This window comes from Bubalus kerabau, chromosome 2, assembly GCF_029407905.1.
Source record: "Bubalus kerabau isolate K-KA32 ecotype Philippines breed swamp buffalo chromosome 2, PCC_UOA_SB_1v2, whole genome shotgun sequence".
In the NCBI taxonomy this organism is placed as follows: domain Eukaryota; kingdom Metazoa; phylum Chordata; class Mammalia; order Artiodactyla; family Bovidae; genus Bubalus; species Bubalus kerabau.
Genome location: NC_073625.1, coordinates 128,450,451 through 128,473,624, shown reverse-complemented (window position 1 = coordinate 128,473,624; position 23,174 = coordinate 128,450,451). Strand labels below are relative to the sequence as shown.

General features: G+C 38.1%; 1 protein-coding gene and 1 long non-coding RNA gene across 2 annotated transcripts in view; one reads left to right on the top strand and one right to left on the bottom strand.

The window, feature by feature from the left end:
* C2H3orf70 (chromosome 2 C3orf70 homolog) overlaps nt 1-23,174 on the bottom strand; it is a 129,870-nt gene that overhangs the window by 76,425 nt on the left and 30,271 nt on the right. The gene's annotated exons all lie outside the window — the stretch shown is intronic.
* Nucleotides 7,651-18,733, top strand: LOC129643774 (uncharacterized). Its single transcript, XR_008710493.1, has 4 exons — nt 7,651-7,777; nt 8,616-8,741; nt 17,477-17,557; nt 18,621-18,733. It is a non-coding gene; the product is annotated as an uncharacterized LOC129643774 (long non-coding RNA).

Here is a 23,174-nt window from a genome sequence, read left to right as displayed (position 1 = left end):
CATGAGATGTTCTAAACTGTCTAAACACAGATTCCTTTGAGCAGTTAAAATATTGATCAGAAATTGTATTGGTGAAGGGTTTTTCACTTATTGAGCCAATGTTTGCTGCTAAGTCTCCATACTCTGTACCTACTGTGTCCTTGGCAGTGTATTGATTGATATAATGGGTGTATAGAAATGTAAGTAGTAGCCTCAATGTTTGTAACGTTGGACCCTTGAGTTAATTCTTTTCCTGACTGAGCCCACCTCACCTTTGCCCTATAAGAATGCAGCTTTGTCCAATGCTTTTTTGGAGGCTGGTGCCTGACTTTGGAATAATCACCTTTAGAGAAAGATAAGTTTCTTAAAATGTTAACAGGTCTCCTGGCCAGAAGATGATGTAATTCACCTGAACTTTTGCATATGATAAGTTTGAAAGCCTGGCTTTGATTAGGACCAGGAACTGCTGTCCTTGGATGACTCCACCCCTTCCCCCATTATCCTCTATGCACAACTTTAGGTATAAAAACTACTTTGGAAAATAAAGTGCGGGCCTTGTTCACCAAAACTTGGTCTCCCCATGTCGTTTTTTCTCTCACCTTCTGGCTGAATTATTCAGCCTCTTTTCTCCACTGAATTTCCTCACTGAGCTATTCTTATTTCAGCCTCTTTTCTCCACTGAATTTCCTCACTGAGCTATCCTTATTCTATTACTCTATATCCTTAATTAAAGTTTAATTAAGCAGTTGTTTCCTGATCCTCGCTGACGCCGTCCCCGCTTCGAATTCCCTGGATCCACCGGGGCTGGACCCCGGCACCTTATAAAACTAAAAATAGAACTACCATATGACCCAGCAATCCCACTCCTGGGAAGACAACTGGAGAAAAATACAGTTCAAAAGGATACATGCTTCTCTATGTTCATCACCACTCTGTTTACAATAATCAAGACATGAAAGCAATCTAAATGTCCACTGACAGGTGAATGGATAAAGAAGATATGGTACATATATACAATGGACTATTCAGTTCAGTTCAGTTGCTCCGTCATGTCCGACTCTTTGCGACCCCATGGACTGCAGCACACCAGGCCTCCCTGTCCATCACCAACTCCTGGAGTTCACTCAGACTCATCTCCATTGAGTCGGTGATGCCATCCAACCATCTCATCCTCTGTTGTCCCCTTCTCCTCCCGCTGTCAATCCTTCCCAGCATCAGGGTCTTTTCCAGTGAGTCAGTTCTTCACATCAGGTGGCCAAAGTATTGAAGTTTCAGCTTAAACATCAGTCCTTCCAATGAACACTCAGAACTGATCTCCCTTAGGATGGACTGGTTGGATCTCCTTGCAGTCCAAGGGACTCTCAAGGGTCTTCTCCAACACCACAGTTTAAAAGCATCAATTCTTTGGCAGTCAGCTTTCTTTATAGTCCAACTCTTACATCCATACATGACTACTGGAAAAACCATAGCCTTGACTAGACGGACTTTTGTTGGCAAAGTAATGTCTCTGCTTTTTAATATGCTGTCTATTACTCGGCCATTAAAAAGAATGAAATCGCACCATTTGCAACAAATGGACCTAGAGATTATCGCACTAAATCAAGTCAAGACAAAGACAAATATATGATATCACTTATATAGGAAATCTAAAAAAAAAAAAATATCACACAAATGAACATATTTACAAAACAAAGGAGACTCACAGACTTCAAGAACAAACCTATTGTTACTGGAGGTGATGCATGAGGTGACAGGTAACTTTGGAGTTTGGGATTGGCATATACACACTGCTATATTTAAAACAGATAACCAAGGATCTACTGTATAGCACAGGGAACTCTGTTCAGTATTCTGTAATAAATAAGAAAAGAATTTGAAAATGAATAGATACATATATATGAATAATTGCATCACTTTGCTATACACCTGAAGCTAACACAACACTCCAATATAAAATAACTACACCCCAATATAAAATAAAAGTTTTTGAAAAAAAAGAGTAATGGGAACAGATTCAGCTTCAAATCTGGAAAACCCATGGCCAGATCACTTTCTTACTGGAAAACAGCAAGAACTGGATGACACTAATTGAGCAATGTTTTTTCAGTTTCTTTCCTGTATCTGATTTGGATTCATGAGATAAAAATACTCTTTAGGAAGCTGTCTTGTTCTAGTTTCTACTTAACACATGCAGCCCATGCTCCCCACTCTTACTCCCTGACCTGAGTGAAAACCCCAGAGGCCAATATCCAGTCCAATTACTGTCTCATGGGCCTTTAGACTTTAATTTCCAATCTATTGAGTTCCCTCTGGCACAAGGAAATTTGCATTTCCTATATTCAAACATGGTCATGCATGAAAAATTTTTTTCTTGCTGCTATATTTAATTCAAAATGTATCTGTGTTTGCAGCAGGAGAAAGACATTCCTGTATTTTCTTATTCCATCATTTTACCAGAGAACTTTCTTATTGTGATAAGTTACTCTCTAATACATCATCTTTAACATTATAAGTCCTCATTAAAGTCCCTCAAAAATAAAAGTATTACTTACTTTCTAAACAGACTTTGTCCCTCTTCCCACCAACGCTTATTGATCCTCATGACTGACTGGTGATACCCTGGCTCTAACACCTAGTTTACTACCACTTTGTTAGTCATGACAGATCGAACAGTGTACTGTATTTTAGTATATATGCAAATGTAAAAATGAACTGAAAAGGCATGTTTAAGTGATTATGAAGTTTTGAAGTAGGCTTTCAATTAATCCAATGCTGAATTTAAAAGTACATCACTAATCTATTTTTAGTTTTCTGTCTTTGTATCTTCATTTTTCAGAATTTTGGTACTTTTAGAAAAATGAAGCTAAGTTTCATAAATGTCTTCTAAAGATCCTATACTAGGTCACAGAACACTAACATCACTAAAGGTTACTCGAGAGACATGACTGCTAATGGGCAAAGGGTAATTCAGCAAGTATAAATGCATCTCTGCCTAATGGATAATATATACAATGGGAAAAGTGTACATATATATGGTCATGTAACACCCAGAAAGAGCAAGGTTTTGAAAAAGTATTCATTTATTAAGTCAATAAACATATATTATATATCAGACACTGTATTAGTGAATGTTAAACATTCAGTGTAAAATAGATTCCTTTAGTTCCATGACATTGACATTCCAGTGGGAGAAGGAAGAGAGTATAGTAAACAAAGAGACATCCAAAGCCAATACACAGACACTGTGACTGTGATTAGAAAGGAAAAAAAGCATGATGCTGTTACAAAGAACAGAGAGGGCCTACTCGAGACAGGATCGCCAGGAAAGGCTTCTGTGAAGATATGGTGTGTAAATGGGGTGGCATGAAGCACAGGAAGGGTGTATATTCTATTACCAGCTTATAGCACAGGAGGCTGGAGGGAGGAGAGATAGTAGGATACCACAGGGTACGAGAATATTCAAGGCAGACACAGCAGCAAGAACAATGGCTTACAGCAGGGAAGAATGCTCTATGAGTCCTACAATCAGAATTCAGGCTGGTCTGACAGAACAGTGAAGAGGGAGAGGGCAATGAGATATGTGAGGCTGGAGAAGTAACAAGACCAAGATCATACAGGACAATCAAAAAGTTACAATGCCAGGCTATATAAAAAAGCAAGGCCCAACAATATGCTGTCTATAAAACACCCACTTTAAATATTTAGACATAAACTAGTCAAAAGTAAAAAGATAAAGAAACTATACTATACAAAAGTTAACCAAAAGGAAACTGGAGTGACTATAACATCAAAGTAGATTTCAGTACAAGGACTATTACCAAGGATAAAGAGGGATATTACATAAGAGGGCCAACTGACTAAGAAGACATGCTGCTGCTGCTGCTAAGTCACTTCAGTCGTGTCCAACTCTCTGCGACCCCAGAGATGGCAGCCCACCAGGCTCCCCCGTCCCTGGGATCCTCCAGGCAAGAACACTGGAGTGGGCTGCCATTTCCTTCTCCAATGCATGAAAGTGAAAAGTGAAAGTGAAGTTGCTCAGTCATGTCTGACTCTTAGCGACCCCATGGACTGCAGCCCACCAGGCTCCTCCGTCCATGGGATTTTCCAGGCAAGAGTACTGGGGTGGGGTGCCATTCCCTTCTCCGTAAGAAGACATAATAACCCTAAACATCTAAGCCTAACATTAGAGCTTCAAAATACACGAAGGAAAATCACATCTCTCCAAACTGATCTACAAATTCAATGCAAACGAAATTCAAATCCCAGAAGACTTGCTTTGTTTTATAAATCAAGAAGTTGATTCTAAAATGTGTATTTTCAAACAATTTTGAAAAAGAACAATAATGTGAGTAGGACTCAACATTACCTGATTTCAAGACTTACAACAAAACCATAGTAATTAAGACAGTGTGGTACTGGTGAAAGGACAGACACAGATCAATGGAACAGAATACCGAGTTTAGCACCCTTACAGTCAAAAGATCTCCAATAAAGACACCAAGGCAATCCAATGGAGGGAGGAGAGTTTTCAATGAAAGGCACTGACACAACTGAATATCCATACGTTTCCACAAAAATTAATCTCAACTAATACCCAACACTATATACAAAAAATAACTTGAAATGCAGGAGTCAACTAAATATGAAACTTATACCGTAAAACTTCTAGAAAAACATATAGGAGGTAATCTTTGTGATCTTGGAATAGGCAAAGATTTCATAAATAGAACACAAAAAGCATGGACCATAAAAAACAAAAGTTTAACTAGATGTCATCAAAATTTAAAACTCCTTTCTACATACTATAAGAAAATCCACAGATTAGGAGAACAATCTGCAAACACGTACTTGACAAAGGAGTTGGGAGTTGACATCCATAATATATAAAGAACTCTCACAACCTAACTGCAAAAAGCATACAACAAATAACTGAGCAGTTTGATCAGATATTTCACCAAAGACTATACAGATAACAAAAAGTATATGAGAAGATGTTCAGTATCACTGGTTATTAGAGAAATCACATTAAAGCTACATACAATGAGATACTACTACACCCATATTTAAATGGATTGTTTTTTCAAGCTGACAATACCATGTGCTGACAAGGATGTAGGACAACAGGCATACTCATTCATTGACAGTGTGATTAAAAAACAGTACAGCTAACTTTGGAAACATCTGGCAATTTTTTAGAAAATTAAACATATACAACCCAACAATCCTATTCCCAGATATTTACTGAACAGAAATAAAAATATGCATTTGTACAGTAACATGCATTCAAATGTTTATAGAAACTTTATTCTTCATTGTCAAAACCTGGAAACAACCCAAGTGTCCAAATCTAATGAACAAACTGTGGTACATTCATACAATGGAATACGAAACTGCAATAAAAAGGAACAAATTACTGATACACTCAACAGCATGGATGAAACTTAAGAGCATTATGTTAAGTAGAAGAAGCTACACACTACTAATTCCATTTATATAACATTCTGGAATATTATAAAAACTATAGTAAAAAGGTTGCATATTGTATGATTCCATTTATAAAACATTCTGCAAAAGCAAAGCTATAAGGAGCAAAATAGACTAAAGGTTGCTTTAGGGTTGGGGGAGAGATAACAAAGGGGCTTGAGGAAAACTTTGGGGGTGCTCAAAATATTTACACCTTGGTGTGGTGATGTTTACACAACTGTATGTGTTTAAATTTCATGGGTATACATAAAAATGTGTGAATTTTACTGAGTTTTACTTCAATGAACCTGACTTTATAAAAGGAAAAGAAAGCATGGATCATGGTAAGTAGAAAAGGATGCCACTGAAAAAAGTGAAGGTTAAAAATGATAAATATCTTACAATTCTATAATGCTCAACTTTTATAAAGTTTCTTACACTTTTTTTTTCTTTTTTTTTTGTGTGTGTGTGTGTAATAAAGTTTTATTAAAGTATAAAGGAGATAGAGAAAGCTTCTGACATAGGCATCAGAAGGGGGCAGAAAGAGTACCCGCTTGCTAGTGTTAACAATGAGGTTATATAATCCAAAGAATGTCTGGAGGGTGTAAAGACCTCATCAGACCTACTCCCATAATTTACATTTTAAGATAACAGAAGACTGTCCTTAGGCAAGATACATTATTGTTATATAATCCTAAGGAATGTGGAGAAAGAAAAAAAGTTTGTCCTTTCTTCCTCCTTCAGAATTCCAGACCCCTCTCTCCTTGGGGACCCCTAGACTCCCTATCAACCTGCCTAGGAACTGACTCATTCCCCCCTTTTCTTTTAGGAGAATTATGTTGCCTAGGGAAAAGGGGCGTCATTCTCGTTCCATAACTGCTTCCGAGCTGACAAGGGGCGTTGTCCCTAAATTGGTGAGACAACATATTCTCCTAATCCTCATATTGAGGATATCTGATCCAGGGGCCCTAAATAGTAGCTGGAGGAAGCTACAGCAGTAGCAGGAATTTGAGCAACCATTTGTAACTTAAAAGCTTTCATGCAGCTAGAAACAAATCCAGTTATACAGTTACAGATGCAGGGAACAAACAGCAAGAACAAAACAATCAGAATCAAAATTAAAAGTCACAGTATGTCCATAGTTAAAGTGCAAAGTGTTGCACCAGTCCATTTTAGGGTTGGCAGATGTCATCAGATGAAGAAGAGGCATTGCATGTGATTGTTGTCGAAGGTATTCACAGACTTGGAGGAAGTCTTTTCCTTGAAGTGGGGATGTCCACCACAGGAAGCCTTCCACTGATGAAGAGGGGAGCGCTCCGCAGACCCAGCAGTTAGACCGATTGTGGAATACGGCATAGGAGTGAGCCCAGGACAGGAAGACATTGTCTTGAGGATCCAACGGCAGATTCAGGATTTTTGGAGTTGGCAGAAGTAGACTCACATAGATTATCAGGCCCATCCGCTACCCTTTGCTTAACTCTAGAGCTCGGGTCAGAGCCACAAGCTCCGTTAACGGAGCACTGGTTCCCTGGGGGAGAGATTTTGCTTCCAAAACCTGTTCAGCAGTCACCACGGCGTAACCTGCTTTACGCTTTCCATCCTGAACAAAAGAACTGCCATCTGTAAATATTTCCACGTCAGGATTGTCTAATGGGGTATCCTTTAGATACCTTTAGATACTCCCGAGCTGCATAGTTTAAAGTTAGGAATTGAGAACAATCGTGATCAGGTGTTTCATTTTCCTTCTCAGGAAGGAAAGTGGCAGGATTTAAATTTCCACAAACTTTAAGCTTAGTTACTGGTCCTTCTAACAACAATGATTGATACTTAAAAAGCCTACAGTCTGTCATCCAAATATTAACCTTAGAATTTCATATTCCACTCACATCATAAGAAGTCAGTACAGTAAGGTTTCGTCCATTAATTATTTTTAAAGCTTCAGGTGCTAATAAAGCCGCTGCCCCAATTACTCTTAGGCAGTGGGGCCACCCACATGAAACTATATCTAATTCTCTGCTTAGATAAGCAATAGGTTGCTGGTGAGGCCCTCGGGGTTGTATCAAAACTCCCAATGCCACACCTTTTCTTTCAGTGACAAACAAATTAAATTCTGACCCTGTGGGCAAGCTCAGAGCTGGAGCTTGCAGGAGAGCAGTCTGAAGAACCTTAAAAGCCTTTTGAGTTTCTGGAGACCAAACCAGTTTGTCGGTTTGGGCCTGCTGAGTTTCAGCTATAAGTTTATATAAATGCGGGGCAAGTTCCCCGTAACCCGGAATCCAAATGCAACAGTAACCTGTGATTCCCAAAAATCCTCTCAATTGTCTTAAAGTCATAGGTAGGGGGTGATTTAGCATTGGTTTAATTCTCTCAGGGCCTATGGCCCTAGTCCCTTCTGATATGATTAGGCCCAGATATCTAACCGATTGTTGACAAAGCTGAGCCTTTTCTCTTGATGCCTTGTAACCACAGCCTGCCAGAAAGTTTAAGAAATCTTCTGAGGCTTGCGAACAAGCTTCCTCTGTCTCAGCACAGAGCAAAATATCATCTACATATTGTAACACCACTGCTTCAGAGCTATTAAAGTTTTGTAGATCCCGTGACAAACTTTGTCCGAATAAGTGAGGACTGTCACAAAATCCCTGGGGCAAAACTGTCCAGGTTAACTGAGAAGCTGGCTGCGTAGGGTCTTCAAAGGCAAATAGAAATTGACTTTCTTCCGCCAAAGGCACTGAAATAGAAAGCATCCTTTAAATCAATTACTGAGAAATATTTGGCCTGTTCAGGAATTTCAGACAACAGAGTATAAGGATTAGGCACCACGGGGTGTAAACGTGTTTCTTACACGTTTTTTTTCTTTAAAACCACTCTTTAACCTAATTTCCTGAATTTAAAAAATATCAAATGACATAATACAGTGAGCGGTCTAGGTTCAGGCTGCCAGTGTCTTTATGTAGCTAATAAAAACTCTACAGCTGAAAGCTCCAGGCTCCTTTTCTACGTAAGACAGCTTAGAGAATTTGTTGCAAGATGATAAAAGGGATATGTGAGTCACAGACTGAAGGAGTTGTCTTTTCAGACAAGTGAAGTTCAGGGATATGTGGCAAAATGGCTATAGAACAAGGTCATTAATGTCAGAACAAGGAGTCCCAAATAACTTCTCTGGGTGCCTCCAGGTACATGCAGCTGGAAAGAGAGACCTGGGAAGTAACAGAAAACAGAAGTCACATCGGATACTGAAGAGACTCAGAATGGACTTTCACATGTAGCTCATCATACCTTCAAACAACCATGGAAAACAGGTATTATTTTCTTCTGTATTAAGGCCATTTCTTAATTACATTTCTTAAATACATTTCTTCTGTATTTCTCTGCCTAGAGTGGAACAGTCGTAGGAAAAGGCAGAACCGACTATATCACTTATGGGTCCCAGTATAAAATGAAAATGTAGGCCCCATGTTCAAAGCTTAAAACTTTTAAGCCAACAACAGCAAATCATTAAACTGAGCACTAAGCCCTTTTAAGAGCAGAGCTGTCCAGCTGCACAGTCAAGTGGCCAAAAAAGCAGCCCAGGGGAGAAGGTACAGTTCACTGATAAATTCGTCATAAACACACAAGAGATCTCTTGTCCATTCCTTTACTGAACTGATAATTACACTACAAAAGTATTATTTAATATCTTCAGTTTCAAATTTTCAGAGGAGATTCAACAGCTTTTAAAAAATCCATTTTAGTGTCTAAGGAAAGTTTTCCAGGTATCTTTTATCTACCTTTTCTATTGAAATTCCCCATCTCCCTTATCTCATACCCAGGAATAACAGAGAATACCTTTCCATTACCTTCTCTAAGGTGTCCCTTTTATACCCCTGAAGATCATTATGCGCTGTCTATCCAGAACCACAGTATATAAAAGCAAAAGTAAAATACCTAACTCATTCTGACATTAAAACTAAAATAAGCTAACTCTTAAGGAGAGAAATTAATCAGTTTAAAAAGTGGGCCTATATATGAGACAATGAACAAGAAAGTACTACTGAAAAGCTAAATGTATTGCAAAAAATGCAAGTTCTTTATATTTTTATCTCAATTTTTAAAGTCTTAATTAATCTCTAACACCTTGAGAAGATACAATTAATTGTAGTTAATTAGTCCCCTGTAAAAAGGAACTAAGATCTAGAAACAATTCCTTTAAAAAAAACCTTTTTTTTAAGTCTAAGTAAAATTATTCCCTCAAAAAAAAGAATCTATGTAATTGGCATATGAAGAACATATACAGTAGATCAACACAAGTATTAAAAAACTGAGAAACATTTTTTATGAGTTAAGGTTACGGATTTATTTGGCCCAGAAAATTTTCCCCTCAAGGCTAATGTCAATTTTTTTATTAGTATAATATCACTGAAAAACAAACATAAAACTACGTATAAGCCTCTTATGCTTATAGCTCTTATACAAATACAAATCAGAAACTAATTTTCAAGTTAAATACACAAGCAACAAAACCAATAATAAATTAGCAATACTAATTTAATTTGACAAATAATGCTGTTTTTTTAAAGACAGTTAATTTCTCCTTGAAACTTGACCATGGTACTCAGTGCCACAATATAGACTTTTTTAAGTGCATCAGTTCTGAAGAGGCTAGCAAGTGCTTTTATAAAATAATAAAACAACTGAGTAAAAAGTGAAAAACTTCATCAAACCAGATGTTGTACCTTTATGATCCACAAATCTATGAAACGGTTAATTCTTATTTCTAAAACCTAATCAGAAATGAATTTTACTCTGTTGTAAATAAATTATTCACAACACATATATCCTTTATTTCTGAGATAACTAAGCAGCAACTATAGTTGTAAAAACAATGCCTCTAAAAATATTTTAAAAGGTCATGAAGAAACAGTATACATAAACATCCATGTAGAAAGGAATATATTTAATCCCAGAAATCATTCAACAATTTATCCCTACCCTATCCTAAAAACCTTTTAAACCAGTAAAAAACTTGCCAGTAAGACGCTATTTTCAATAACATTAAAATAAGCAACCAGAAATAACATACACCTTTGAAAGCAGGATACAAAAAGTGAGATTAAGAACTCCTATGCTATGACATCAAAACAACAAAAATGACTCCCTCTGTTTATACATACATACATATATGTATGCCAAAGAATGTTCAAACTACCACACAATTGCACTAATCTCACATACTAACAAGGTAATGTTCAAAATCTTCCAAGCTAAGCTTCAACAGTACATGAACCGAGAACTTTCAGATGTTCAAGCTGGATTTAGAAAAGGCAGAGGAACCAGAATCAAATTACCAACACCCAATGAATCATAGAAAAAGCAAGAGAATTCTAGAAAAACATCTACTTCTGCTTTTTTGACTACACTAAAGCCTTTGACTGTGTGGATTACAACAAACCATGGAAAATTCTTCAAGAGATGGAAATACCAGACCACCTTACCTGCCTCCTGAGAAACCTGTATGCAGGTCAAGAAGCAACAGTTAGAACTGGACAAGTAACAATGGCTGGTTCCAAATTGGGAAAGGAGAAATGTCAAGAATGTATACTGCCACCCTGCTTATTTAACTTATATGCAGAGTACATCATGTGAAATGCTGGGCTGGATGAAGCACAAGCTGGAATCAAGATTGCCAGGAGGAATATCAATAACCTCAGATATACAAATGACACCACCCTTATGACAGAAAGCAAAGAGAACAAAACAGTCTCTTGATGAATGTGAAAGAGGAGAGTGAAAAAATTGACTTAAAACTCAACATTCAAAAAACTAAGATCATGGTACCCAGTCCCATCACTTCACGGCAAATAGATGGGGAAACAATGGCAACAATGACAGACTTTTATTTTCTTGGGCTCCAAAATCACTGTGGATGGTGACTGCAGCTATGAAATTAAAAGACTCTTGCTCCTTGGAAGAAAGCTAAGACAAACCTAGAGTATTAAAAAGCAGAGACATTACTTTGCCTATAAAGGCATATAGTCCATATAGTCAAAGTTATGGTTTTTCCAGTAGTCACATACGGATGTGAGTTGGAACATAAAGAAGGCTGACCCAAAGAATTGATGCTTTCAAACTGTGGTGTTGGAGAAGACTCTTGAGAATCCCTTGGATTGCAAGGACGTCAAACCAATCAATCCTGAAGGAAATCAACCCTGAATATTCACTGGAAGGACTGATGCTAAAGCTTAAGCTCCAATACTGTGGCCATCTGATGCAAAGAGCTGACGCACTGGAAAAGACCCTGATGCCAGGAAAGATTGAAGGTGGGAAGAGAAGGGGACAACGGGGACAAGACAATTGGATGGCACCACCGACTCAATGGACATGAGTTTGAGCAAGCTCCAGGAGATGGTGAAGGACAGGAAAGCCTGGTGTGCTGCAGTCCATGGGGTCACAAAGAGTCGGACATGACCGAGCAACGGAACAACAACATACATTCATAGATATATATCTACATTCACACACACACACACATATATAATTTGTTGCACTCTACATTCACACACACATATATATGATTTGTTGCACTAGGAGTTAAATCTGAAATAAAAAAATCTAAACACTGTATAGCTTCCTCTACCCAATCTATTCTCTTCAAATCTACTTACTCCATTTGCCATTTTTGGTGGTAACAAACTAAATCATCTAAGACTCAGATATAAAGTCTGTCTCTGCCTTCTCTTTCCAAACCTGCAGACTCACTAACTTTGTGGGCCAGAATAGTAAATAATGTTTTGGTTTATACATTTTCAAAGAAAGGAAAGCAACTGTTTTTGCTTATCGGATGTTCTTTTCCAGTTTCTGCTAAACTAGAATAACAAAGTACAGTGAAAATGTTTCCTTAACTGATTTTAACTTACATTGACACAAAGAAAGTGAAAGTGAAAGTCGTTCAGTCATGTCCAACTCTTTGCGACCCCATGGACTACACAGTCCATGGCATTCTTTAGCCCAGAATACTGGAGTGGTAGCCTTTCCCTTCTCCAGGGGATCGTCCCAACCCAGGAATCGAACCCAGGTCTTCTGCATTGCAAGCGGATTCTTTACCAACTGAGCTATGAGGGAAGCCCCTTGACATTGACATTGACACAGGATATGGGTAATTGAGGTCATTCCTTATCGAGACTGATGAAAAGAAAAAGTCAACCTCTCCAGGACAAGTAAGGAAGGAAGTGAGACTCCAAGCTTGACCCATTCACCCTCAGTGCTCCTTCTCCATTCCCCACTTGCTCAGCTCAGTTTCAATAACCATCTACCGAGTGTCCACTGCATTCCAGTCACTGTTCTGGGTACCCGGACTACCAGATTATTAAGACATAGTCCCTGCTTTACTGAAGTTTGCCTTCTGGAATATCCCTTTCCCAAGTGGAATTTTCCTCATCTATCCTTAATACATCCACTTAAGGATTCCTTTATCTAATTCACAATGCAGAATTAAGTACTCCCTCTTCTGAATTACTGTTGACCATTTATACCTCTCAAACTCTCTGAATACCACTGTCTTATATCAATGTCCACTGAGTACAGGTGAAGGGAAAGAAACAATTAAATTCTATCTCCATCAATTAAGCTTCAGCTATTTAACCTTTAGCAAGTTAATTAACTTCTGAGTCTCAGGTTCCACGTCTGTAAATAATGACATTTACTGAACACTTACTATGTGCCACATTTTCTAATCCCTTTGCTCATAATAATTTATTAAATTCTCACAATAACTCTGCAAGGTTGGCTGTATTATTACATCTTACAGATGAGGAAACTGATCTCCCTAGAAGTTAAGTAGTCTACTTGCTACATGAAATCATGTTGGGGGAATCTACATCCAAATAGTCAAGCTGTTGACTCCACATTATGAACCCCAGTACTGTCTGTACCTCAAAAAGGTAATGATACTCACTCACAGAGGATCATGTTTGATAATGCATGTAAAAGCTTTTAACATACTCCCCAGCACACAGTAGGTACTCATTAAATTGGTTCTCTTCCAACTCTCTAGTTCAGTTAGTTAGTTCAGTCACTCAGTCGTGTCTGACTCTTTGCGACTCTCAATTCCTCTAAAGAAAAGGCTGCTTTTCACTCTTTTTATCTCTGAACAAATCTAGTGCTGTGCTTGGCGAACAAATCTAGTGCTGTGCTTGGCAAACAAAAGGTGATCAATACTGTCAGGTCTCCATTTTCACAGGCTATGTATCCATGGATTCAATCAACTGTGGATCAGAAATAGAAAGTTCCACAAAACAGAAACCACAGAGACAAGTCCATGCACCTATGGACATCTTATCCTTGACAAAGGAGTAAAAAATATACAATGGAGAAAACACAATCTCTTTTACAAGTGGTGCTGGGAAAACTGGTCAACCACTTGTAAAATAATTAAACTAGAACACTTTCTAACACCATACACAAAAATAAACTCAAAATGGATTAAAGAGCTAAATGTAAGACCATAAACTATAACACTCTTAGAGGAAAACATAGGCACAACACTCTCTGACATAAATCACAGCAAGATCCTCTATGGCCCACCTCCCAGAGTAATGGAAATAAAAACAAAAATAAATAAATGGGACCTAATTAAAATTAAAAGCTTTTGCACAACCAAGGAAACTATAAGCAAGGTGAAAAGGCATCCTTCAGAATGGGAGAAAATAATAGCAAACGAAACAACTGACAAAGAGTTAACCTCCAAAATATATAAGCAGTTCATGCAGCTCAACACCAGAAAAATAAATAACCCAATCAAAAAGTGGGCCAAAGAATTAAACAGACATTTCTCTGAAGAAGACATACAGATGGCTAAAAAACGCATGAAAAGGTGCTCAACATCACACATTATCAGAGAAATGCAAATCAAAACCACATTGCAGTACCATCTCACGCCGGTCAGAATGGCTACCATCAAAAAGTCTACAAACAATAAATGCTGGAGAAGATGTGGAGAAAAGGGAACCCTCTTACACTGTTGGCAGGAATGCAAACTAGTACAGCCACTATGGAGAACAGTGTGAAGATTCCTTAAAAAACTGGAAATAGAACTGCCATATGACCCAGCAATCCCATTGCTGGGCATAAACACCAAGGAAACAAGAACTGAAAGAGACATGTGCCCAAGTGTTCACTGCAGCACTGTTTACGATAGCTAGGACACAGAAGCAACCTCAGCAGACAAATGGATAGGGAAGTTATGGTACATATACACTATGGAATATTACTCAGCTATAAAAAAAGAACGCATTTGAGTCAGTTCTAATGAGGTGGATGAAACTAGAGCCTATTATACAGAGTGAAGTAAGTCAGAAAGAGAAACACCAATACAGTATATTAACGCATGTATATGGAATTTAGAAAGACAGTTAATGACAACCCTGTATGCGAGACACCAAAAGAGACATGGGTGTAAAGAACAGACTTCTAGATTCTGTGGGAGAAGGCGAGGGTTGGGATGATTTTAGAGAATACCACTAAAACATGTATATTACCATATGTAAAATAGATGACCAATGCAAGTTCGATGCATGAGGCAGAGCACTCAGAGCCAGTGCTCTGGGACAACCCAGAGGGTTGGGGTATGGAGTGGGGAGGGAGATGGGTGGGGGATTCAGGATGGGGGAACACATGTGGACCCATGGCTGATTCTTCTTGCTGTATGGCAAAAACCACAATACTGTAAACTAATTAGCCTCCAATTAAAATAAATTAATATTTTAAAGAAAGAGATTAAAAAAATTTCGAAAAGTTCCAAAGGCAAAACTTAAATATGCCATAAATAGGCAACTATTTACAAAGTATTTATATTGTATTCATAACTATTTACATTGTATTTGTGATGCATTATCTAGACATGATTTAAAGCAGGGGTCCCCAACCTCTGGGATATAATGTCTGATGATCTGAAGTGCGGCTGATGTAATAGTAATACAAATGAAGTGCTCAAGAAATGTAATGTATTTGAATCATCCTGAAACCACCCCCCTCCCCCACCCCACTCCTGTCCATGGAAAAACTGTCTCCCATGAAACCAGTTCCTGGTGCTAAAAAGGCTGGAGACCTCTGATTTAAAGTATACAGAAGGATGTGCATAGTTTCTATGCAAATACTGTACCATTTTATGTAAGGAACTGAGAATTCTTGGGTTTTGGTATCCATGGTGGGGGCGGGGTGCTGGAGCCAACCAACCAGTCCCCCTGCTCCCCCTTGCAGATACCAAGGGACAGCTGTAAATGAGTCTAGTGTTCATGCACTTGACCCATTGGGGCAAACCGTCCATAAAATGGATAGCAGAAAAGACTCATCTAGAGCCACCTGTGGGCATAGAGACAAGACCCATTTATTTTCCAATTTGACCTATTGCTGGTCTAGTAGGATCTTCTTGTCCTACAAAGATACTGGAAAATAGAAAAATTTCTTTCACCCAGGGATGGAGACAGTGTTGAATAAGGAACAGGACAGCAAGACCCATGATGCCAGTTTCTAAGGGATAAATTGGAACTAGAGCCCTAGTAATCCCAGGATTTCACATTTTATAGTGAAGTATAAATTGGTTCTGCTATGCCTGAGGCAGACAGTTTTTTATATGGAAACTGCGGAGCCCACCTATTTCTTACACTCTGCATGTAACAAGTGTTATATTACACTTAGTAATATATAAGAAATCCTTCTTTCTGAACATAAAGATCTACTTTCATTTCTTTTTCTTCACTACCAATAAATGTTGAACAAAATATTTAAGCAGTATCAGTGCAGAAGAACACTAACATAATAGCATGCTTAGGGCATCCATGTGTCTTGGTTCAGTCTTGCATAAAGATAATTCTGTATCAGAAGGAAATACATAGTTTTACACTACCATGTATAGAGTTACCTGTTCTCCCTGCCCTAGGAACCCTAAGTTTCAATATGATTGTACTTCCAGTATTACCACAATAAAATCAACCACCTGGGAAAATTTTAGGTGTTGAATAAAATCTTTGTTGTAGTTGTTGTTCAGTCACTCAGTCATGTCCTACTCTTTGCAACCCCATGGACTGCAGCACACCAGGTCTCCCTGTCCTTCACCATCTCCCAGAGTTTGCTCAAACTCATGTCCACTGACTCAGTGATGCCATCCAACCATCTCATCCTCTGTCATCCCCATCTACTCTTGCCTTCAATCTTTCCCAGCATCAGAGTCCGCTCTTCCCATCAGGTGGCCACAGTATTGGAGCTTCAGCTTTAGCATCAGTCCTTTCAGTGAATATTTAGGGTTGATTTCCTTCAGGATTGACTGGTTTGATCTCCTTGCTATCCAAGGGGCTCTCAAGAGTCTTCTTCAGCACCCCAGTCTTCTCCAGCACCAGAGTTAGGATTGACTGGTTTGATTTCCTTGCTATCCAAGGGACTCTCACGAGTCTTCTCCAGCACCACAGTTTGAAAGCATCAGTTCTTCAGCGCTCAGCCTTCTTTACTGTCCAGTTCGCACATCTATACATGGTTACTGGAAAAACCATAGCTTTGACTACACAGACCTTTAGAGGCAAAGTAATGTCTCTGCTTTTTAATATGCTGTCAATAAAATCTCAGTAGCTACTTTAAGACCCTAATTATAAGTTAGAACAGTATTTCTTGAAAAAGTGTATTCTACCTAACTAAAAAATCAAATTTAATAACACTGTCAGCCAGCTTCTAAGTGACAGATTGCCTGTGGTGTCAAAATCTGACATTTGAAATGTGACTAAGGATAAACAGATTTTAATATGTAAGAAAAATCTTAAGAAATTTTTAAAAATCCATGATGAATTTCACTCTTATACCACTGTGTATCATGCTGCTGTGTTTAGCTACAACTTTGATACATCTCCTGAGAGTTATATTTTCAAGGTCTCTGCTGCTGCTGCTGCTAAGTCACGTCAGTCGTGTCCGACTCTGTGCGACCCCATAGACAGCAGCCCACCAGGGTCCGCCCTCCCTGGGATTCTCCAGGCAAGAACACTGGAGTGGGTTGCCATTTCCTTTCCCAATGCAGGTCTCTGGCCCATGACAAAAGGAGTAAAACAAGCTCAAACCATCTGGATTAACCGATATGAAGCCAGACACATGGTATGAGGTAAAGAAAAGCTGGTCTCAGCTAAAGGTAGTATACAAAAGTAGATAAAGTCATGCCAAAAGCTGAGAGCAAAAGCTGTGATGAAAAATTTTACACCCAAGGCCCTTGGTCACAGCAGCCAACAGAAATTCCTATCTGTGACCACACTGATGATAGACAATCAAAAAGCTTCTGCTTTTAAATGAAAGTTGTTGAAGTTGATCTGATCAACCTTTTTGCATTTTAAAGGCCTCACTGATTTCCAAAAATGCTCCTTTACTCTAAGTATCCAGTTCCTCTCCCAATGAATGGAGTAACTCAAATGATGTGTGGAAACGTTTAAATCTCGGGCCCTAGGCCCTGCCTTCTTATTGTTTATGTCATTGTTGACTATAGATATGAACTACAGAGAATACAATGATAACTATAATGATGTAGTTACCAATACCATGAAGTATTACATTGTTTCTAATTCTACAATATATGTATTACCTCTAGTTGACAAACTAGTAAACTAAAGCTCAGAGAAGTTAAGTTATTTACCCAAGACCACATAGCAAAATGAATATAAGCACAAAAGCTAGAATTCAAACTTGAGTCAATCTGACTGCCAATAAAGACCATACTCTTCCCATTCTCATTACCTTTTATAATACTGCTGTGATCATAATATACTATCCAAATATTATTTGTTTAAAAAAGAAACTACACACACACAAATCTCCCTAGTACCTGAGATAATACCAAAGACTTTTTTTTAATGACAATGATCCCATAAAAGCAACAAACTTACATATCATCACTGTTAATAACCACTAGAAAGTCCATGAGGATGGGGATTTTTGTATTCTGTTCACTGCTGAAGCCTCAGCTTTTAGAATAGTACCTGGCACCATTAGGTATTCAATAACTATTTGTTGAATGAATAGCAAAAATATGGTGACAGGGTTTCCCTGGCAGCTGAGTGGTAAAGAATCCGCCTGCCAATCCAGGAGACATGGGTTCAAACCCTGATCCAGGAAGATCCCACATGCCTTGGAGCAACTAAACCCAAGTACCATAACTATATGAGTCTGTGCTCTAGAGCCTGGAAGTCACAACTACTGAGCCCGTGTGCCACAACTACCGAAAGTCCCCAGGGCCCATGCTCCGCAACAAGAGAAGTCACTGCAATGAGAAGACTGAGCACTGCAACTACAGAAAAGCCTGGGCAGCAATGAAGACACAGCACCGCCAAAAATAAAGAATCTTTGTAAATTATGGTGGGAAATTTTTAGTTATTAAAAGCACCATGCTTTGTGCAAGATCTGTAATTCTCGTTCATGTTAGAATATGACTAAAAGTCAAATATATACAATAAACAAGTCAAGTACTAGTTCTCACAGTAATTAAAGAAAGAACAACAAATCTGTAGGGAGTATACTCTTCAACATCGCAACAGTTTATGTTTTGAGAAAATTGAAATAGAAAAAATATACTTTAGATTTGTATTAAAACATATGAAATATACTGCAAATATACAGTTGTTTGTTTTTTAGAGATTGTACACATACAACTTTAAAGTTCAGGGATAAGAGATAAGCAGAGCTGTAGCCCATGTATAAACTATCCACAAAACAGACACTCTCGAGAAGGACTCTTACAGCTAAAAAGACATTAAACACCTAAGTGAAAATATCTCTGAGAGGCAACTAACAAATAAAGAGACTTTTAAAGGAACAGTAATGGTTGGAGGTCTTAGAATACTGAGAAGGATAAAAGAAATGTTCCATGAGGCTGTCTTCTAGGTTCAAAAGAATTTGAAGTCAGTTACTTCAACACTCTACTAGCAAATACCCAAAGCTGCTAGCAAACTTTTGGTACAAGATCCATTCAAAACAGCCCAATACAACCAGCTGTTTTAATGGTACCCCTGGTAACTGGTTATACATAAAAGAAAAAGAAAGGGAAATAGGAAAAGGAAAAAAAAAAGGATCTAAAAGAAATGTTAGTGGTGATAATACTATTATTGCACTTTGTTTACAAAACAGGCAGCATGCTTAGAATTTTATGTAAGTTACTTTCACATATTGAAGAATATGAGGCATCTTCACATATTCTTTTAGGAATATAGGCTGGGATCTTGCCAAGCACATTCCCCCTTGCAATACAACAAATATTCTGATTCTCTGGCTTCTTGACTGTTCCAGATGCCTCCATTTTCTGTTTTGTGTGTGAATATAATTAATCCACCAGTATAGAAACACTCATGCCAAACCAAGGAATAAATTCACAAATGAAAAGGTAGGCTTACAGTAACCGAAGTAAAACTAAAATGTTCAGATATCATAAAACCTTTGAAGAGGCTTAATGAAATAAACTGCTTAGAAATTAAAATGAATTAGGCCATATTCTATTGCGATCCCATGGACTGTAGCCTACCAGGCTCCTCTGTCCATGGGATTTTCCAGGCAAGAGTACTGGAGTGGACTGCCATTTCCTTCTCCAGATTCTATCTAGCAAACACTATAATAAATAAGTTTCAGAGTTTTACATCTCTTTTTCTGAAAATGAATGAGCTTATATCTGATTAACCTTGTGAAGGGCACTGAATACAAAAAATGTAACTTTCTTCATTTCATGATGCTAATAATTGTAGGGTAAAGGAGTTAGAGAAGGCAAGGTTTGGAAAAAGAACCAGACCGGCACTTTACAGGAACAGATCACCTTTAATGAGGCGAGAAGGGGCAGCAGTCAGAATAGTGAGCTGCTGCACTAACCCACCAAGAAAAGAGTAAGTATATATAGGCATATATGTGGAAAGCTACTGTCTTAAGGGGGCCTGTTCTTCTACAAGATTGTTCCGAGTAGTAACCTCTTAAACAGCTGCGGCAAGGAATTCTGGAGATCGGCCAGAGGCTGGACTCGCTGGGCGCTGGGCATAATCAGCCTTAAGGTCCATTTCTTTCTTTGGATGAGAGAGTTCTTTGTTTTGCATAGAATGGTGGGGAGGACCTGAAGGGGAGTTTTGACTCTAGGCTATTTTGAGCCATATAACTTTCCTTCAGTAATTTCTTCAGTTTTTTTACTTCATGTAAAACAGATAAAGAGATGCCTCTCTGAAGTGGAAGGGCGGTGTCCTCACTATGAATTTCCCAGGCACATCTATGGAACCCTACCTTAGAGCATAGTTTGAAAAACCCTGAAACAGATGGTCTCTAGGTACTTCCTTTTCTAAGTTCTAGAGAAGTCAGATGTAAGTTCTATCATACTAAGAATATATGGCATTTACTTAACAAGTAATTAAAAGTAATGTTAAATGGATTAAATCATTTAACAAATAGCTTTTTTTCTTCAATTACCTATTTTTCTTTAACAGAAAGTTTCTAAGTATATTAACTTGGCCTTTAAATTATTATATTTTTGAGAGTCACGATGATTAAATGAGATTAGTGAATAAAATATTTTTACATCTTTTCAAAATAAAGGGCTATCAAAATGATAGCTATACAGGGAGGCTCATAAATCCATAATTCTGTTTAAAGTAAATCCAAAGTTAAATACAGAAATTAAGTACACTAATCATGACTTTAAAGTAAAACATAAGTAGTCCAGTTTTAGCAATAATTTCACATGCACAATTTGAAATGCAGATCAATTCTAAAACACAGCTTCTCAAGCTGCTAAAAACTGCTAATAACCTTTGTTATTTAAATGAGGCTTGATATTGCTACATTCAGTTCAGTTCAGTCGCACAGTTCATGTGCAACTCTTTGCAACCCCATGAATCACAGCACGCCAGGCCTCCCTGTCCATCACCAACTCCCGGAGTTCACTCAGACTCACGTCCATTGAGTCGGTGATGCCATCCAGCCATCTCATCCTCTGTCATCCCCTTCTCCTCCTGCCCCCAATCCCTACCAGCATCATTATAGGTAGATTCACTGTCAGGTGACATTAAACTATACAAAATTATAATAAAGGCCTTAGCTCCTTAATCTAAATATAATATTTAACATTAGCTTAAAGCAAAGACAAAACTTCACTCTTGTTAACAGTTACAATATAGTCAGTAGTTCTTGAAGAAAAAAGCCATTATAAATAACAGCAGAGTATCTTCTGATTACTGTTAAAAAAAAAAAAAAAGGCTAATAACACCACCCAGAAATTATATAAAAATAATCACTTTAACAGTGTAATACAAGAGGAATAGTCTACAAATTGTATTGTTCTCAGATTAAAAACTGAGGGACAATAAATTCTGATTTCAAACTGAATACGTAAAATGTTCAATTTTTTAAAAAGCTAGTTTACCAAATTGTATATTTCCTGAATTTAATCATGAGGAAATATCAGACAAGCCCAATGTGAAGGGCATCCTAAAAAATAATTGAGCAAATTCTTTAAAAGCACCAATACAAAAAAACAAAGAAAGAGTGAGGAACTATTCCAAATTAAAAGACTAAGGAGACATAGCAACTAAATGCAACGTGGCATCCCAAATTTGATCTTGGACCAGAAAAGGGTATCAGTGAAAAAACTGGGGCAGCTTGAACAGCCTATGGAAATCAGATCAGGGGTCAGTGAACTCTTCTGTGTAAAGGACCAGACAGCAGATGTTTTAGGATCTGTGGACCAAATAAGGTCTCTGTTACATATCCCTCTTTGCCTTTTTTTAAAAAATAATTCTTTAAAAATGTATAATCCATCTTAACTTACAGACCTTACAAAATATGCAGTAAGCCTGATTTTGATAATCATACCATAAAAATGTAAGCTCAATATTAATATTTAGGGAAACCTGGGTAAAGATGGCACTTCAAACTGATATATAAATTTATATTATTTTATAACTTTTCCCTAAGTTCAAAATGAAGAGTTAAATAAAAGTTAATTAAATAAATAAAATATAATTCTTAATTAGATTCAGTTCAGTCACTCAGTCGTGTCCGACTCTTTGCAACCCTATGAATCGCAGCACGCCAGGCCTCCCTGTCTATCACCATCTCCCGGAGTTCACTCAAACTCACATCCATAGAGTCGGTGATGCCATCCAGCCATCTCATCCTCTGTCGTCCCCTTCTACTCCTGCCCCCAATCCTTCCCAGCATCAGAGTCTTTTCCAATGAGTCAACTCTTTGCATAAGGTGGCCAAAGTACGGGAGTTTCAGCTTTAGCATCATTCCTTCCAAAGAACACCCAGGGCTGATCTCTTTTAGAATGGACTGGTTGGATCTCCTTGCAGTCCAAGGGACTCTCAAGAGTCTTCTCCAACACCACAGTTCAAAAGCATCAATTAGATTACTTCCGTGTAAATAACAACTGTGTCAACGTCAAAGTTTTAGACTGAATTATATCTCAGCTTTCCTAGGTCTCCAGCATGAGCTGTAGATCATGGGGCTTCTCAACCTCCATAATCACACAGACAATTCACCATAATAAATGTGTGTGTGTGAGTGTGTGTGTGTGTCTCTCCCACTGGTTCTAATTTTTTGGCGAACCCTAATACCCTCTCTACTCTTCCATCCTTCAGCCAGGGTAACCAGTAATCCACTTGCTGTCCCTGTGCCTATTCTGGACATTACATACAAATGGAATCATACAATACGTGGGTGTTGTGTCTCACTGACTTCACTCAGCATGTTTTCAAAGTTCATCT